Consider the following 16,458-nt stretch of genomic DNA (forward strand, 5'->3'; position numbering starts at 1 on the left):
AGTTTCCCCCTTCACAATTCAATCTTTGGCAATACCAGTCTTTATATGCTCTTCAACTGTGTGCCTTAGAAGCATAAGAAATCAAGTAAACATTTTCAATCAATCTATTCTATCTCTATTTGTCACCTGTACTGAAATTTTGCTGTTTCTTTTCCTGGCTATTAACAAGTGCACCTTGCTCAGTTAATGGTGCATGTGAATCAATCTTGTAGAATCAAGTTCAGCTGTAACCGGTTATAAAGAGTTATTGTCTCAGTGCCACACAGAAAGTGGCTATTTGGATTGGGTAGAATAATCAAGTGGTATTTATGGTTTGTACACAAAATTAAGCATCTTCACAAAGGGGAAAAAAAATGGAAATAAATTTGGAAAATTAGACATGACTCTAGTAGCCCCTGGATATGATTCTTGGTCTTTGATCATCCACCTGCTTTTGAGCTCAGATGTAAACATTACAGTTTGCCTTTGTGAGGTAAGAAAGAATAATCAATCAGCCCTGTTTTGTTCATGCTGATTATTTCAAGGGTTTTTTTGTTGCTTCAGTGGATGTGGGTGGGGTCAAAATTGCCCTTTTTTTGTGATACTGAATAAAATAACGGTAAGCCATACTTGTAGTTTAAGGATTAAATGTGGGAAAAGTCGATATCTATTTCTTTGTACATTTTGCAGGTTAAGTATCTTAAATATGTAATTCAGGTTATTTTTTAAATGTGACACCACAAGTTTCTGACCCCACTGTTCCTATGTCACTCTCTACAAATCTTTCTACCAATTTAATTAAAACCATTCTCCCAGTTATCAACCACTTCTACTGCCCAATCTATAAGGAGGACGCTGTCTATTCACTATCAGCTAAACCATTAGACCAGGACAGAGTATATATTAGAAAGGTTGTTGCCCATGGTAGGAGAGTCTAGGACAAACGCACACAACCAAGATCAAAGGAGGTCTCCTTAGAACAGAAATGTCTTTAGCCTGAAGTGGTAAACCTGTGGAACTTGTTGCCACAGATGATTGTAGAGGCCAGGTCATTGGGTATATTTAATACAGGTTGATTGATGCCCTGGTTAATCAAGAACCAATGGTTATGGGGAGAAGGCTGGGCAGTGTAGCTGAGTGGGAAAATAGATCAGCTCATGTCTGAATAATGGGACAAATTTTAAGTGCGGAGAAGCCCATTACTGCTCTTAAGTCTTGTGGTCACCAGCATCAGTTGCTTCTCCTTGGAGAATGTTACTTCATTCCTAACTTAGCCAAAAGACTGTTCCTTAAGGAATGGAGGAAAGTCAAGAGCTATTGATATGTTAAATTTAGGCAGTGATTGCTGGATTCTCACAGGTGTGTTTTTTCATGCCCTTGGCATTTTGCAGACAAATTGAAGTCATAAATCAGTGGTTCTCAACCTTTACCTTTCCACTCACATACCATTTTAAGTAATCCCTATGCCATTGGTGTTCTGTGATTAGTAGGGATTGCTTATGGTGGTATGTACGTGGGAAGGGAAGGTTGAGAATAGCTACTCTAGACCCAATTGTTATTTTGTTTGAGAAAATTGTTATTGGCCCACTTCCTTTGGAGTTATGAGACTGGGCACATAATGAGTCAATTAGGTATGATTAAACCAGGGGTTTTTAACCTTTTTCTTTCCACCTACATATCACCTTAAGCAATCCCTTACTAACACAGAGCACATTTGGCATAGAGAATACTTAAAGTGGTACATGAGTGGAAACAAAATGGTTGAGAACCACTGTCCTAAATACAATAAAATGTCAACATCCAATATTTTGCAAATCCTGACAATTCTATGCTTGTTAGACTGGATGTGAGTAGGCCTCAGAGTATGAGGATTTAAACCACATCCAGGGGTCTGATCTGAGGCCTGGACAGACTGTAGGTCAGATGTGGCTGCAGCTCACTTCTGGGTCAGAAACATATGATGTCAGGAATATGGTCAGATGGGGTAGTATTATAGACCACCCAATCGTCAAAAAGAATTGGAGGAGCAAATCTGTAGAGAGACAGCATTCAACTGCAGGAATCTATAAGGTTGTGATAGTAGGAGATTTGATTTTTCCATCTATTGACTCAGACTCCCATACCATAAATGGGCTGGCTGGCTTGGAATTTGTCAAATGTGTTCAGGAAAGTTTCTAAATCAATATATAAAGGTACCAACTGAAGAGAATGTAATACTGGATCTTCTATTAGGGAATGCGATGGGACAGGTGACAGAAGTAAATCTAGGGGAACAGTTTGGGTCCAGTGATCATAATTCCATTATTTTCAAGTTAATTATAGAGAAGGATAGGTCTGGGTCTCAGGTAGAGGTTCTAAATAGGAGAAAGGCCAATTTTGAGGAAATGAGAAAGGATCTAGATTGTGTGAATTGCAATAAGTTGTTTTCTGGCAAGGATGTGTAAGGTAAGTGGAAAACTATCAAAGGTGACATTTTGAGAGTATAGAGTTTGTATGTTCCTGAAAGGATTAAAGGCACAGTTAACTGACATAGGGAACCTCGGTTTTTGAGGGTTATTGGGGATCTGGTTTGGAAGAAGAGAGGGGTATATAACAGGTATAGGCAACACAAGAGTAAATTGGGTACCTGAGGATAAAAAAAAATGCAAGACAAAACTTAATGAAGAAATCAAGAAGGCTAAAAGAAGACATGAGGTTGTTTTACCAGACAAGGTGAAGAAAAATCCAAAAGTTTATACAGGTATATTAAGAGCAAAAGGACAAAAGTGGTCCCTTTGAAGATCAGAGTGGTCAGCTATGTATGGAGAAAAAAGAGATGGTAGAGAACTTAAATGATTTTTTAATATCACTATTTACTCAGGATATTTGCACAGAATCATGGGAATTGATACAGATTAAGGCAAATAAAGGGGGTTAAATTCCCAGGGTCTGGCAAGATATTCCCTTGGTCCTTGAAGGAGGCTTATGTAGAAATTGCAGGGGCTCTGGCAGAAATATTTAAAATGTCCTTAGCCATAAATGTGGTGTCAGAGGTTTGGAGGGTGGATCGTGTTGTTCTGTTGTTTTTTGTAAAAACAAAGTCCAAAATTATAAGCTGGTGAGCCTGTCATCAGTAGCAGGTATATTAGAAGGTGTCATAAGAGATCACATGTACAAGTATTTGGATAGTCAACATGACTTTGTGCATGGTAGGTCATGTTTAACTAATCTGATAGTTTTTCGATGGGTTACCAGGAAGGTTGATAGAGGAAAGTCTGTGCATGATGTCTACATGGATTTTAGTAAGGGCTTTGACAAGGTCCCACATAGGAGGTTAATCAGGAAAGTTCAGCTGCTCAACATTTATGGTAAGATAGTAAACTGGATTAAAATTGGCAATGAAGGAGAAGCCTTCATTTCTTCTCAGACTGGAGGCTGTTACTAGTGATGTTCCTCTGTGATCGGTGCCGGGACAATTGTTGCTTGTCATCTATACCATTGATCTGGATGACAATGTGGTAAATTGGGTCAGAAAGTTTGCAGATGACTCCAAGATAGGAGGCATTGTAGACAGTGAGGAAGCTTTTAAAAACTTGCAGTGGGTTCTGAACAAGCTAGAAAAATGGGAGATGGAATTTATTGTAAACAAGTGTGAGGTCTTGAATTTTGGAAGGACCAACCAAGAAAGGATGTACACAGTAAATCGTAGAGCATGGAAAAGTGAGATAGAACACAGGGAACTGAGAAAGTGAAATCACAGATTGATAGGGTTGTAGAGACCTTTTGGTATATGGGCCTTGTTCTGAAACTGCCAAAATGTTTGGCCTGGAAGTCAGCCTGAAGAAAACTGAGGTCCTCCATCAGCCAGCTCCCCACCATGACTACCAGCCCCCCCACATCTCCATCGGGCACACAAAACTCAAAACGGTCAACCAGTTTACCTATCTCGGCTGCACCATTTCATCAGATGCAAGGATCGACAATGAGATAGACAACAGACTCGCCAAGGCAAATAGCGCCTTTGGAAGACTACACAAAAGAGTCTGGAAAAACAACCAACTGAAAAACCTCACAAAGATAAGCGTATACAGAGCCGTTGTCATACCCACACTCCTGTTCGGCTCCGAATCATGGGTCCTCTACCGGCACCACCTACGGCTCCTAGAACGCTTCCACCAGCGTTGTCTCCGCTCCATCCTCAACATCCATTGGAGCGCTCACACCCCTAACGTCGAGGTACTCGAGATGGCAGAGGTCGACAGCATCGAGTCCACGCTGCTGAAGATCCAGCTGCGCTGGATGGGTCACGTCTCCAGAATGGAGGACCATCGCCTTCCCAAGATCGTATTATATGGCGAGCTCTCCACTGGCCACCGTGACAGAGGTGCACCAAAGAAAAGGTACAAGGACTGCCTAAAGAAATCTCTTGGTGCCTGCCACATTGACCACCGCCAGTGGGCTGATAACGCCTCAAACCGTGCATCTTGGCGCCACACAGTTTGGCGGGCAGCAGCCTCCTTTGAAGAAGACCGCAGAGCCCACCTCACTGACAAAAGGCAAAGGAGGAAAAACCCAACACCCAACCCCAACCAACCAATTTTCCCTTGCAACCGCTGCAATCGTGTCTGCCTGTCCCGCATCGGACTGGTCAGCCACAAACGAGCCTGCAGCTGACGTGGACTTTTTACCCCCTCCATAAATCTTCGTCCGCGAAGCCAAGCCAAAGAGACAAGACTTGACTAACAGAAATTACGTGACACCATTGAAATTCACAAGGGTCTGTGGGGCAAACTCTTTTAAAAATGCTACTTGCCGGCCTTCCTCATTTGAAACTTTAGATACACACACCTACCAGTTAATGGGTGACAGGAGAATCTATTTCCAGTTTAAGAACAGAAAGCCAACGACAATGGAGATTTTCATCCGGCTAGACTATTTTTGTTATCAACAAACCTTTCATTTGCAAAACATCCAATGCTGCTTGTCACAGCAATGTAAAGGTAATTGATGTGTTTATTCATAGTTTACTGCTACGATCCTTTTTTTTCCTGCAGAGTAGAATGGGCATTCCTTTCACAAAACTTTACCATAAAGTACAACTTAGAGGAGACTGAGACAGGGTGTGGTCTGTGCTGTAAACAATGAGGTAAACTTTCTGGTATTCATTCACAAATACCTTTCAATACTCACAAGCCAAGTCTAGCTTCAAGAAGGTGATACTTTTCAATAGAATGTGAGAAAAATTGTAACTTGGGAAATTATTAAAATTATTTGTATTTTATAAGTTTGTTCAGTGGAAATCCTAAGTTAATGTCATCCAAAAGTTTTGCTTATCCTTCCAATGCTATCTTCTGACATACAGATCATAAACAGATATTGTTGAACCAAATACTGACAGGAAGTAACTGAAAAGCAGTTCTGAATGTTTCATACCTTGTGCCAGAAATATTGGTTATGTACCTGCTGAGTTTCTCCAGGATTATGTTTTTACTTCAACCACACTGCCTGCAGACTTCTATGTTTTACTTCTGAATGTTTTGATGTTGCAGTATGTATTCTTCTGATTTTTATCTGTGTAATTCACAATTTGCTTTTAACTTACAAAATAACAAACTTGTGATTATTCTTGAAGCATTGAATATTTCTGAGCCATTTTCCCACCAGCTACTTTAGGCTTGAGACTTGAGGCATAAAATGGTCAGACAGAGATTGTATTACACATAATACTCAAACATGTGTTGATATAAGTATAAATAATGGATTTCATTTGTCAAAATGATTATCAGGGAAGTCTGAATAAATAATAGCAATAACTAATGAATTCCTTTGTTACTCAATGTAGCCCCTTGCCTGCGTAATCTTGATGCTGGTTGGCAATACAAATTACCAGAAGTATGAGGCGATATGTCATAAGTAAAACACAAAAGTCTGCAAACACCATGGTTGAAGTAAAAACACAATGCTGGAGAAACTCAGCTGGTCAAACAACGTACATTATATAGCAAAGCTAAAGTTGAATAATCAACATTTTGCTTGAGCCCTTCATCAAGGTATGGACAAAATGTGGGCGGGAAGAGAACAAAATTGGGAGGGGCAGTGGGAGCAACACAGTATCACAGGCAGGCGGTAATGGATGGATAAGAGAGGGAGGGCACATCTGCAAACAGAGAGGGGGTTGGCTCTGTGAATGGAGAGGGAAGGGGCTGGAGAGCTGGAGGTACGAACACAAAGGGATGGAGAAGAGAGAAGAACAGGGAGTAGGCAAGCAGAAACCAGACAAGTTGACATTAATGAAAACTGACAGGAGAGTTCTGAGATGGAAAATTAGGAGTTGCTCTTCCAGTTTACGGGTGGTCTTGGTTTGACGGTACATGAGGTCATGGATAGACATGTCAGCACAGGAGAGGGGAACAGAAATGAAATAGTTGGCCACTGGGAGATCCTTGTCATTGATGTGAACAAAGCAAAGGTACTCAGTGAAATGATCTACCAGTCTGCATCCAGTCTCTCCAATGTAGAGAGGGCCACAATGGAGCACCAAATGCACTAAAAATATGCCAATAGAAACTGGGCTCTTGAAATCCAAGTGAACAGGGCAAAGATACTTGGGATGGATTTCCAGATTCATATCCTAAGAGAAAAAAAATTGTGATTAAGAGTGCAAAACAATGAGCAGGAAATGTAAGTTTGCAGAAATAAATAGATGCTCCAGTTGTCTGACAGAGTTGTTCGGCTGGGAGTTGGAGGAGGAGCTTGGAGAGAGTCGGACTGTGAGTCAGAGGAGGAGGAGCTTGCTGAAAGTGAGCCAGAGGAGGAGGAGCTTGCTGAAAGTGAGGCAGAGGAGGAGGAGCTTGCTGAAAGTGAGGCAGAGGAGGAGGAGCTTGCTGAGAGTGAGCCAGAGGAGGAGGGGCTTGCAGAGAGTGAGCCAGAGGAGGAGGGGCTTGCAGAGAGTGAGCCAGAGGAGGAGGGGCTTGCAGAGAGTGAGCCAGAGGAGGAGGGGCTTGCTGAGAGTGAGCCAGAGGAGGAGGGGCTTGCGGAGAGTGAGCCAGAGGAGGAGGAGCGGCTTGCGGAGAGTGAGCCAGAGGAGGAGGAGCGGCTTGCGGAGAGTGAGCCAGAGGAGGAGGAGCGGCTTGCGGAGAGTGAGCCAGAGGAGGAGGAGCGGCTTGCGGAGAGTGAGCCAGAGGAGGAGGAGCGGCTTGCGGAGAGTGAGCCAGAGGAGGAGGAGCGGCTTGCGGAGAGTGAGCCAGAGGAGGAGGAGCGGCTTGCGGAGAGTGAGCCAGAGGAGGAGGAGCGGCTTGCGGAGAGTGAGCCAGAGGAGGAGGAGCGGCTTGCGGAGAGTGAGCCAGAGGAGGAGGAGCGGCTTGCGGAGAGTGAGCCAGAGGAGGAGGAGCGGCTTGCGGAGAGTGAGCCAGAGGAGGAGGAGCGGCTTGCGGAGAGTGAGCCAGAGGAGGAGGAGCGGCTTGCGGAGAGTGAGCCAGAGGAGGAGGAGCGGCTTGCGGAGAGTGAGCCAGAGGAGGAGGAGCGGCTTGCGGAGAGTGAGCCAGAGGAGGAGGAGCGGCTTGCGGAGAGTGAGCCAGAGGAGGAGGAGCGGCTTGCGGAGAGTGAGCCAGAGGAGGAGGAGCGGCTTGCGGAGAGTGAGCCAGAGGAGGAGGAGCGGCTTGCGGAGAGTGAGCCAGAGGAGGAGGAGCGGCTTGCGGAGAGTGAGCCAGAGGAGGAGGAGCGGCTTGCGGAGAGTGAGCCAGAGGAGGAGGAGCGGCTTGCGGAGAGTGAGCCAGAGGAGGAGGAGCGGCTTGCGGAGAGTGAGCCAGAGGAGGAGGAGCGGCTTGCGGAGAGTGAGCCAGAGGAGGAGGAGCGGCTTGCGGAGAGTGAGCCAGAGGAGGAGGAGCGGCTTGCGGAGAGTGAGCCAGAGGAGGAGGAGCGGCTTGCGGAGAGTGAGCCAGAGGAGGAGGAGCGGCTTGCGGAGAGTGAGCCAGAGGAGGAGGAGCGGCTTGCGGAGAGTGAGCCAGAGGAGGAGGAGCGGCTTGCGGAGAGTGAGCCAGAGGAGGAGGAGCGGCTTGCGGAGAGTGAGCCAGAGGAGGAGGAGCGGCTTGCGGAGAGTGAGCCAGAGGAGGAGGAGCGGCTTGCGGAGAGTGAGCCAGAGGAGGAGGAGCGGCTTGCGGAGAGTGAGCCAGAGGAGGAGGAGCGGCTTGCGGAGAGTGAGCCAGAGGAGGAGGAGCGGCTTGCGGAGAGTGAGCCAGAGGAGGAGGAGCGGCTTGCGGAGAGTGAGCCAGAGGAGGAGGAGCGGCTTGCGGAGAGTGAGCCAGAGGAGGAGGAGCGGCTTGCGGAGAGTGAGCCAGAGGAGGAGGAGCGGCTTGCGGAGAGTGAGCCAGAGGAGGAGGAGCGGCTTGCGGAGAGTGAGCCAGAGGAGGAGGAGCGGCTTGCGGAGAGTGAGCCAGAGGAGGAGGAGCGGCTTGCGGAGAGTGAGCCAGAGGAGGAGGAGCGGCTTGCGGAGAGTGAGCCAGAGGAGGAGGAGCGGCTTGCGGAGAGTGAGCCAGAGGAGGAGGAGCGGCTTGCGGAGAGTGAGGAGAAGGTAAGCTATTAAAGTCAGGGGCTTACCGGGGCTTGGGCCTACTTGGTTCGGCTAGGAGTCAGAGGAGGAGCTTGGAGAGAGTCGGGCTGTGAGTCAGAGGAGCTTGCTGAAAGTGACAGGGTTAATTGGTCAAGGGGCCAATAAAAGGAGTGAAAGGGGAGGGAGCGGCCAGCGAGACTTCCTGGCTTTGGCTTATCAGGCTTCGTCGAAAGCAGACAAGGAAAAAATGTAAGCTGAGTTATTTGCCTTCATATTCAGAGTCATGCCAATAGGGTTAGTGCTCTGTACTGGGTGTCAGATGTGGGAACAATTGGTGACCTCCACCCTCCCAAATGGCCACATCTGCACCAGGTGTACCGAGAAGCAATTACTAAGGGAGCGAATTAGGGATATGGAGTTGCAGATTGATGACCTGTGGTTTGTAAGGGAGAGTGAGGAGTTAAATGACTCAACTTTCAGGGCGATAAATACTCCAGAACCCGTGTCAGGTAAGTGGGAAACTGTCAGGGGGGGAAAGAAAAAAGCGAGAAAAACGGAGAGCACACCAGTGATTATCCCACTCAGCAACAGTTATGTTGTGTTGGATTCTGTTGAAGGAAATGACCGGACAGAAGATGGCCACGGGCAATGAGCCTGGCAGAGTGGTGCAAAAGAAAAGGAAAAGGAGAAATGCAGTAGTTATTGGGGACTCCATTGTCAGGGGTACAGACAGGAGGTTCTGTGAGCCAGATAATTATACCCACATGGTGTGCTGCCTCCCTGGTGCAAGGGTACGAGGTATCACAAATCGGGTCCAAAATATTCTGAGAGGAGAGGGAGAGTAGCCTGATGTCTTGGTACATGTGGGTACAAACGACATTGACAAGAAAAGGGAGGAGGTAATGAAAAGGGATTACAGTAAGCTGGGACGAAAGCTGAAAGACGAATGCTAGGGTGGTGATCTCGGGATTACTACCTGTTCCAAATGCAAGTGGTGAAAAGAATGTGAGGATAAGGAAAATGAACATGTGGCTGAGGTGCTGGTGTATAAGGCAAGGATTTGGCTTCTTGGATCATTGGGATCTCTTTTGGGGAAGGCATGATCTTTACAAGAGGGTCAGGTTGCACCTAAATCCAAAAGGTGTCAACGTTTTGGCAAGTATGTTTGGTACAGCAGTGGGGCAGGTTTAAACTAATTTGGCAGGGGTATGGGAACTAGAGTGATAGGGAAAAGGGTAGGGAAGATAAAGTAATGGCCAGGAAAAGTAAAATAGGAAAAGTAATGTTGGGAGGAGAAAGTAAAAAATCAGATGGTGCAGTGAGTTTTCAGGTCAATGATAGTGTTAAGAAAATTACAAAGAAAAATAGTGGGCAGAAAAATCAAAAGAAAAGGTTACAGAAGTCACTAGATATTAAAAGGACAAAGAGCATAAGGGCACATTATCTGAATGCCCGCAGTATTAGAAATAAGGTTAGTGAACTTGAGGCGCAAATCGGTACCCATGCCTATGATTTGGTAGCCATCACGGAAACATGGCTACAAGGTGACCCTAAATGGGAATTAAACTTTCAAGGGTATCAGGTGGTGCAAAGAGATAGACAGGATGGTAAGGAAGGTGGAGTTACACTCTTAATCAAAGATGAGCTCCAGGCAGTAGTGAGGGATGATATAAGATCTAAAGAGCATAAATGTTCAGTCCATTTGGGTAGGGATAAAGAATAACAAAGGGACAAAATTATTGGTGGGTGTTGGCTATTGCCAACCAAATAACAATAGATTAGTGGCACAGGAAATAAATAGAGATAAGTGAGGCATGTAATAATGATACGGCAGTAGTCATGGGGGACATAGATTGGGAAAATCAAATTGGTCATGGGAGTCTGGAAGAGGACTTCATAGAATGCATCCACAATAACTTTCTTGAGCAGCATGTTAAGGAACCATATAACCACTTACAGCACAGAACAGGCCAGTTCGGCCCTACTAGTCCATGCCGTTGCAAATCCCCACTCTCCTAGTTCCACTGACCAGCACCCGGTCCATACCCCTCTAGTCCCCTCCTATCCATATAACGATCCAGTCTTTCCTTAAATGTAACCAATGATCCCGCCTCGACCATGTCTGCCGGAAGCTCATTCCACATCCCCACCACCCTCTGCGTAAAGAAATTTCCCCTCATGTTCCCCTTATAATTTTCCCCCTTCAATCTTAAACCATGTCCTCTAGTTTGAATCTCCCCCTTTCTTAATTGAAAAAGCCTATCCACATTTACTCTCTGTCCCTTTTAAAATCTTAAACACCTCTATCAAGTCCCCTTTCAATCTTCTACACTCCAGAGAAAAAAGCCCCAGTCTGCACAACCTTTCCCTGTAACTCAGACCCTGAAATCCTGTCAACATTCTCATGAACCTTCTCTGCACTCTCTCTATTTTGTTTATATCTTTCCTATAATTTGGTGACTAAAACTGTACACAGTACTCCAAATTTGGCCTCACCAATGCCTTGTACAATTTCATCATAACCTCCCTATTCTTGAATTCAATACTCCGATTTATGAAGGCCAACATTCCAAATGCCTTCTTCACCACACCATCTACCTGAGTATCAGCCTTGAGGGTACTATTTTCCATAACTCCTAAATCCCTTTGTTGCTCTGCACTCCTCAATTGTCTACCATTCAATGTATATGACCTATTTAAATTTGCCTTTCCAAAATGTAGCACCTCACGTTTATCTGTATTAAATTCCATCAGCCATTTCTCAGCCCACACCTCCAGCCTTCCTAAATCACCTTTTAATCTACGGTAATCTACCTCACTCTCCACAACACCACCAATCTTTGTGTCATCCGCAAACTTGCTTATCCAATTCTGTACCCCTACGTCCAGATCGTTAATATATATAACAAATAATAGTGGACCCAGGACCGAACCCTGAGGAACTCCACTAGTCACCGGCCTCCAATTGGACAAACAATTTTCTACCACTACTCTCTGACACCTTCCATCCAACCACTGCTGAATCCATTTCACTACCTCCTTATTTATACCTAATGCCTCCACCTTTTTTCCTAACCTCCTGTGGGGAACTTTGTCAAAAGCTTTACTAAAGTCCAAATAGACAACATCCACAGCTTTCCCTTCATCAACCTTTTTTGTAACCCCCTCGAAGAACTCAATCAGGTTTGTCAAGCATGATCTACCCCTGACAAAACCATGCTGATTACTCCCTATCAATCCTTGTACCTCCAAAAATTTGTAAATAGCATCCCTCAGAACACTTTCCATCAACTTGCCCACCACAGACGTCAGACTTACAGGCCTATAATTCCCAGGTTTGCATTTGGACCCTTTCTTAAACAGAGGAACCACATGCGCCACCCTCCAATCCTTTGGTACCCCCCCCTCCCCCGTGGCCAGTGACATCCTAAACATCTCTGTTAATGGCCCCACTAACTGTCCACTAGCCTCCCTGAGTGTCCTAGGGAATATTTTGTCCAGTCCGGGAGATTTATCCACCTTTATTTTTTTTAACACAGCCATCACTACCTCCTCGGTTATCCTTATATGCTTCATGACCTCCCCACTATTTTTCTTTACTTCATCTGGTTCAACATTTTTTTCCCTAGTGAATACAAGAGAAAATGCTCTCCTGGATCGAGTGTTGTGCAATGAGATAGGTAGAGTAAATGATGTAATAATCAGAGACCATCTGGGAAATAGTGATCATAGTTTGATTGAATTTCTCATTCAGATGGAAGGGGAAATAGTTAGATCTAAAACTAATATATTATGCTTAAACAGGGGTGACTACCATAGGATGAGGGAGGAATTGGGCAGAGTGGACTGACAGCACAGGCTAATTGACGAACAGTGGAAGATTTTCAAAGAAATATTTTGTAATGCTCAACAAAAATATATTCCGGTCAGGAAAAAGGGCAGCAAGGGAAGGAAAAATCAACCATGGTTAACAAAGGAAATAAAGGAGAGTATAAAATTGAAGGTGCAGGTGTACAAAGCTGCAAAGAGCAGTGGGAAACTGGAAGATTGGGAAAACTTTAAGAGACAACAAGGGGTTACAAAGCAGGTAATAAGAAATGGGAAAAAGGATTATGAAAGTAAATTGGCACAAAATATAAAAACAGAAAGCAAAAAATCTTATAAAACGGAAGAGGGTGGCCAGAGTTAACATAGGAATGAGAAAGGAAAATTTGTAGGAAAAAATGAGGAAATGGCGAAGGCATTAAACAAATATTTTGTGTCAGTCTTCACGGTGGAAGACACGTCCAGCATGCCCAAGTGCGGAGTTAAGGATGCGAATGTTGGGGAGGGCCTTGATAAAATAGTTGTTACAAAGGAAGTAGTGATGGAGAAACTAATGGGACTAAAGCCAGACAAATCACCTGGTCCTGATGGTATGCATCCAAGGGTCCTGAAGGAAATGGCAGAAATTATAGTTGATGCATTGGTGGTGATATACCAAAATTCCTTGGATTCTGGGCAGGTCCCGGCAGACTGGAAGACAGCAAATGTCACGTCACTTTTTAAGAAGGGATGTAGGCAGAAGAGTGGAAATTATCGGCCAATTAGCTTGATGTCTGTAGTTGGAAAAATGCTTGAAGCTGTCATTAAAGATGAAATAGTGAAACTTTTGGAACGTAAGGGTTCAATCAGGCAGACGCAGCATGGTTTTAGAAAGGGAAGATCTTGTTTGACAAACTTGTTAGGATTCTTTGAGGATAAAATGGGTGCGGCAGATAGAGGGGAACAGGTTGATGTTGTATATTTGGATTTTCAGAAAGCGTTTGATAAGGTTCCGCACAAGAGACTTATCAGTAAGTTACAGGAAAGTGGAGTCCGGGGAAGTATATTGGCCTGGATTGAAAATTGGTTGTCTGACAGGAGGCAGAGAGTCAGGATAAATGGGAGTTTTTCAGGTTGGCAGAGAGTGTTAAGTGGGGTGCCGCAGGGGTCGGTGTTAGACCCACAACTGTTCATCATTTACATTGATAACTTGGAGGAGGGGACAAAATGTGGTGTAGCCAAGTTTGCGGATGACACCAAATTGAGTGGAAGAGCAAATTGTAATGAGGATGTGGAGAGTCTGCAGAGGGATATAGTTAAGCTGGATGAGTGGGCAAAGGTCTGGCAGATGGAGTACAATGTTAGTAAGTATGAGGTTATCCACTTTGGCAAGAAAAATAAAAGAGCTGAATATTTTTTAAAGGGTGAAAAACTACAGCATGCTGTTGTGCAGAGGGAGTGCTTGTTCATGAATCACAAAAAGTTGGGTTGCAGGTGCAGCAGGTTATTAAGAAGGCAAATGGAATGTTGGCCTTCATCGCTAGAGGAATTGAATTCAGGAGTAGGGAGGTAATGTTGCAACTGTAAAAGGTACTGGTGAGATCACACCTGGAGTACTGTGTCCAGTTCTGGTCTCCATATTTGAGGAAGGATATACTGGCTTTGGAGACGGTCCAGAGGAGATTTACTCGGTTGATCCCTGGGATGAAGGGGTTGACTTATGATGAAAGATTAAATCGTCTCGGATTGTATTCGCTCGAGTTCAGAAGAATGAGAGGAGATCTTATAGTAACATATAGGATTATGAAGGGTATGGATAAGATAGATTTAGGAAGGTTTTTTGAGCTGGCTAGGAAAACTAAAATGAAAGGACACAGTCTCAAGATTCGGACAGAGATGAGGAAAAATAGTTTTTCCCAGAGAGTAGTGAATGTTTGGAATTCTCTAACCAGGGAAGTGGTTGAGGCATCCTCATTAAACATATTTAAAATTCGGTTAGATAAATTTTTACATGATAGAGGAATTAGGGGATATGGGGAGAAGGCAGGTAGGTGGAGTTCGGTCATAAATTAGATCAGCCATGATCGTATTGAATGGCGAAGTAGGCTTGATGGGCCATTTTTGGCCTACTCCTGTTCCTACTTCCGATGTTCCTAATACGTTGATGATCATGTATTGCCCCTATTTGACATGGGTGGTAGAATCTGAGTGGCACTGATTGGAATATAAAATAGGATCAAGTATTAATGGGTTCTTGGATGTCACCATGAACTCTGAAGACTCTAGTACCTGTTTCAGAGCTTAAATATTGTGTGTAATTCTATTTACCGCAGTAATGCGATTGCACTGTAGAGAGTACAGAGGAGATTCATTATGATTTTGCTTGTGAGAACAGACAAGATGGGCTGGGTTTGTTTCCTTGGACTTGATGAATATACAAAGTTTGAAGATGCAAAGATAGGATAGATGGTTTTTAAAAAAAACTATGGCAGGATATCTAAGATTAGGCAGAGCATGGGTTTAAGGTGAAGAATAGGAAGTTTAGAGGGGATATGAGGAAGAATTTTATTTAGTTGCAGTTGAAAACTCATTGTGTGTGTGACAATGTGGGGGATACCGGTACTCTCATCGTATTTAAAACACATCTGGATGAGCACTTGAAATGCCAAGGCACAGAGGCACTAGACACAGGGGTAGTAAATAGGATTAATATAGATAGGCACTTGATGGTTGATGGCAATGTGATGAATCTGTTTGTAAGCTCACTCTGTGACTGACTCATTGGCCTGTAACTGATCAAACCAGGGGAATGAATTTAAAAAAATTGTCTTTCTACCCAATATGTCCAGCATCTCCCACCCCAACTATGACACATTCATCAGAGCCCAGTTAGTCTCATTGGCACCCATTGAGTAGGAGTTGCCCTTGTCCCCAAGCAACTAAGTGAGGGGAAAATATGGTGATAGACAGCTTCATGTAGAGACCAATAGGTCTATTGTGTTATTTTGTGGGTGTACAACATGAGTAATTATCTTTGTAAGTCTGGTGGGTTAAAAGGGAATTGCATAAATTTAATTTTTTTAACTAAAAATCTTTTTTATTTAAATGGACATTCCGAAGGTAACAGGCCAGCGCCTCCCAAATACTACCAATGAACCAACAACACCTATATGTTTTGAAGGGTGGGAGGAAACCAGCGCACCTGGAGGAAACCCACATAGACACGGGGAGAATCCTTGTGAACAGTGCTGGATTCTAACCCAGGTCACTGGCACTCTAATAACACTATCCGGTACACTAACCATGCGCATCAGTTATTCAACAGTCCTTGGGAATGTTATTGAAATGATGCATTCTTTTCAGGCCTAGCTCCAGTAGAATCAGGGTGTCATCACACAAATCCCTGGTGAAATTCTGAAGGATTCAACCAATTTTAATGATTTATGATGGAAATTCTAGAGCTAAAATTGTTTTGCTGGTGTTTTTGGTTCTTACTGAATTTTTAGGATATGATTGCAGATACTTGGGATGGATTTCCACAGGGAGCATTGCAAATTAAAACTTGTGAAAGAGTTTTTTGTGTTAAAGATCTTGTGAGAAACTGCTGTTCTGGAATAAGTCGGGTTTGGTTACTTGCAGTTCATTCACAGTATTTTTTTTAAAACAAACATAAAGCTGTGGCTTAGCTAGCCCATTTTATTTTTAAGCATAAGACACAAGGAAAGGTGAATACCAGCTTTCAAAGTTTCAAGGAGTTCAAGAGTTTGATGCTCAAACCCGTGACGTGTATTACTAATCAGGAAAAAAGGTTTCCCTTCAAATCACATTCCATTCCTCTTGAACATCATTCTGTGGAATCAAAATTCTGTGCTCTCAGATAGGACTTCACTGTGGGACTACTGTCCCACCACCTTTAACAAGGATAGTTAAGGTTAGCAGTTAGTATTGACCTTGTGAATGAGCAAAAAAAGGCTTTTGAGCAGCAGGTGACTGATGCTGCACTGAAACATATTTGAAACTGCATTTGATGAATTTATTCATGCCACATAATTAATTATGGGTAAAAAATAATGGGAATACAATTATGACTTAAAAAGTCCAAGTTTTTTTTCATTAAATGCATTTTATTTTGGGGGGCGGGGGGCGGT

General features: G+C 44.0%; 1 long non-coding RNA gene across 3 annotated transcripts in view; it reads left to right on the forward strand.

Moving 5' to 3' along the window:
• The first annotated feature begins 523 nt into the window (after positions 1 to 523).
• LOC138751466 (uncharacterized) overlaps positions 524 to 16,458 on the forward strand; it is a 39,906-nt gene continuing 23,971 nt past the window's right edge. For all 3 annotated transcript variants that reach the window (XR_011349959.1, XR_011349961.1, XR_011349960.1), the window contains exons 1-2: positions 524 to 598; positions 5,013 to 5,104. This is a non-coding gene — a long non-coding RNA (uncharacterized lncRNA). The remainder of the gene's footprint in view (positions 599 to 5,012; positions 5,105 to 16,458) is intronic.

The sequence above is a fragment of the Narcine bancroftii genome, chromosome 1, assembly GCF_036971445.1.
Source record: "Narcine bancroftii isolate sNarBan1 chromosome 1, sNarBan1.hap1, whole genome shotgun sequence".
Lineage (NCBI taxonomy): Eukaryota > Metazoa > Chordata > Chondrichthyes > Torpediniformes > Narcinidae > Narcine > Narcine bancroftii.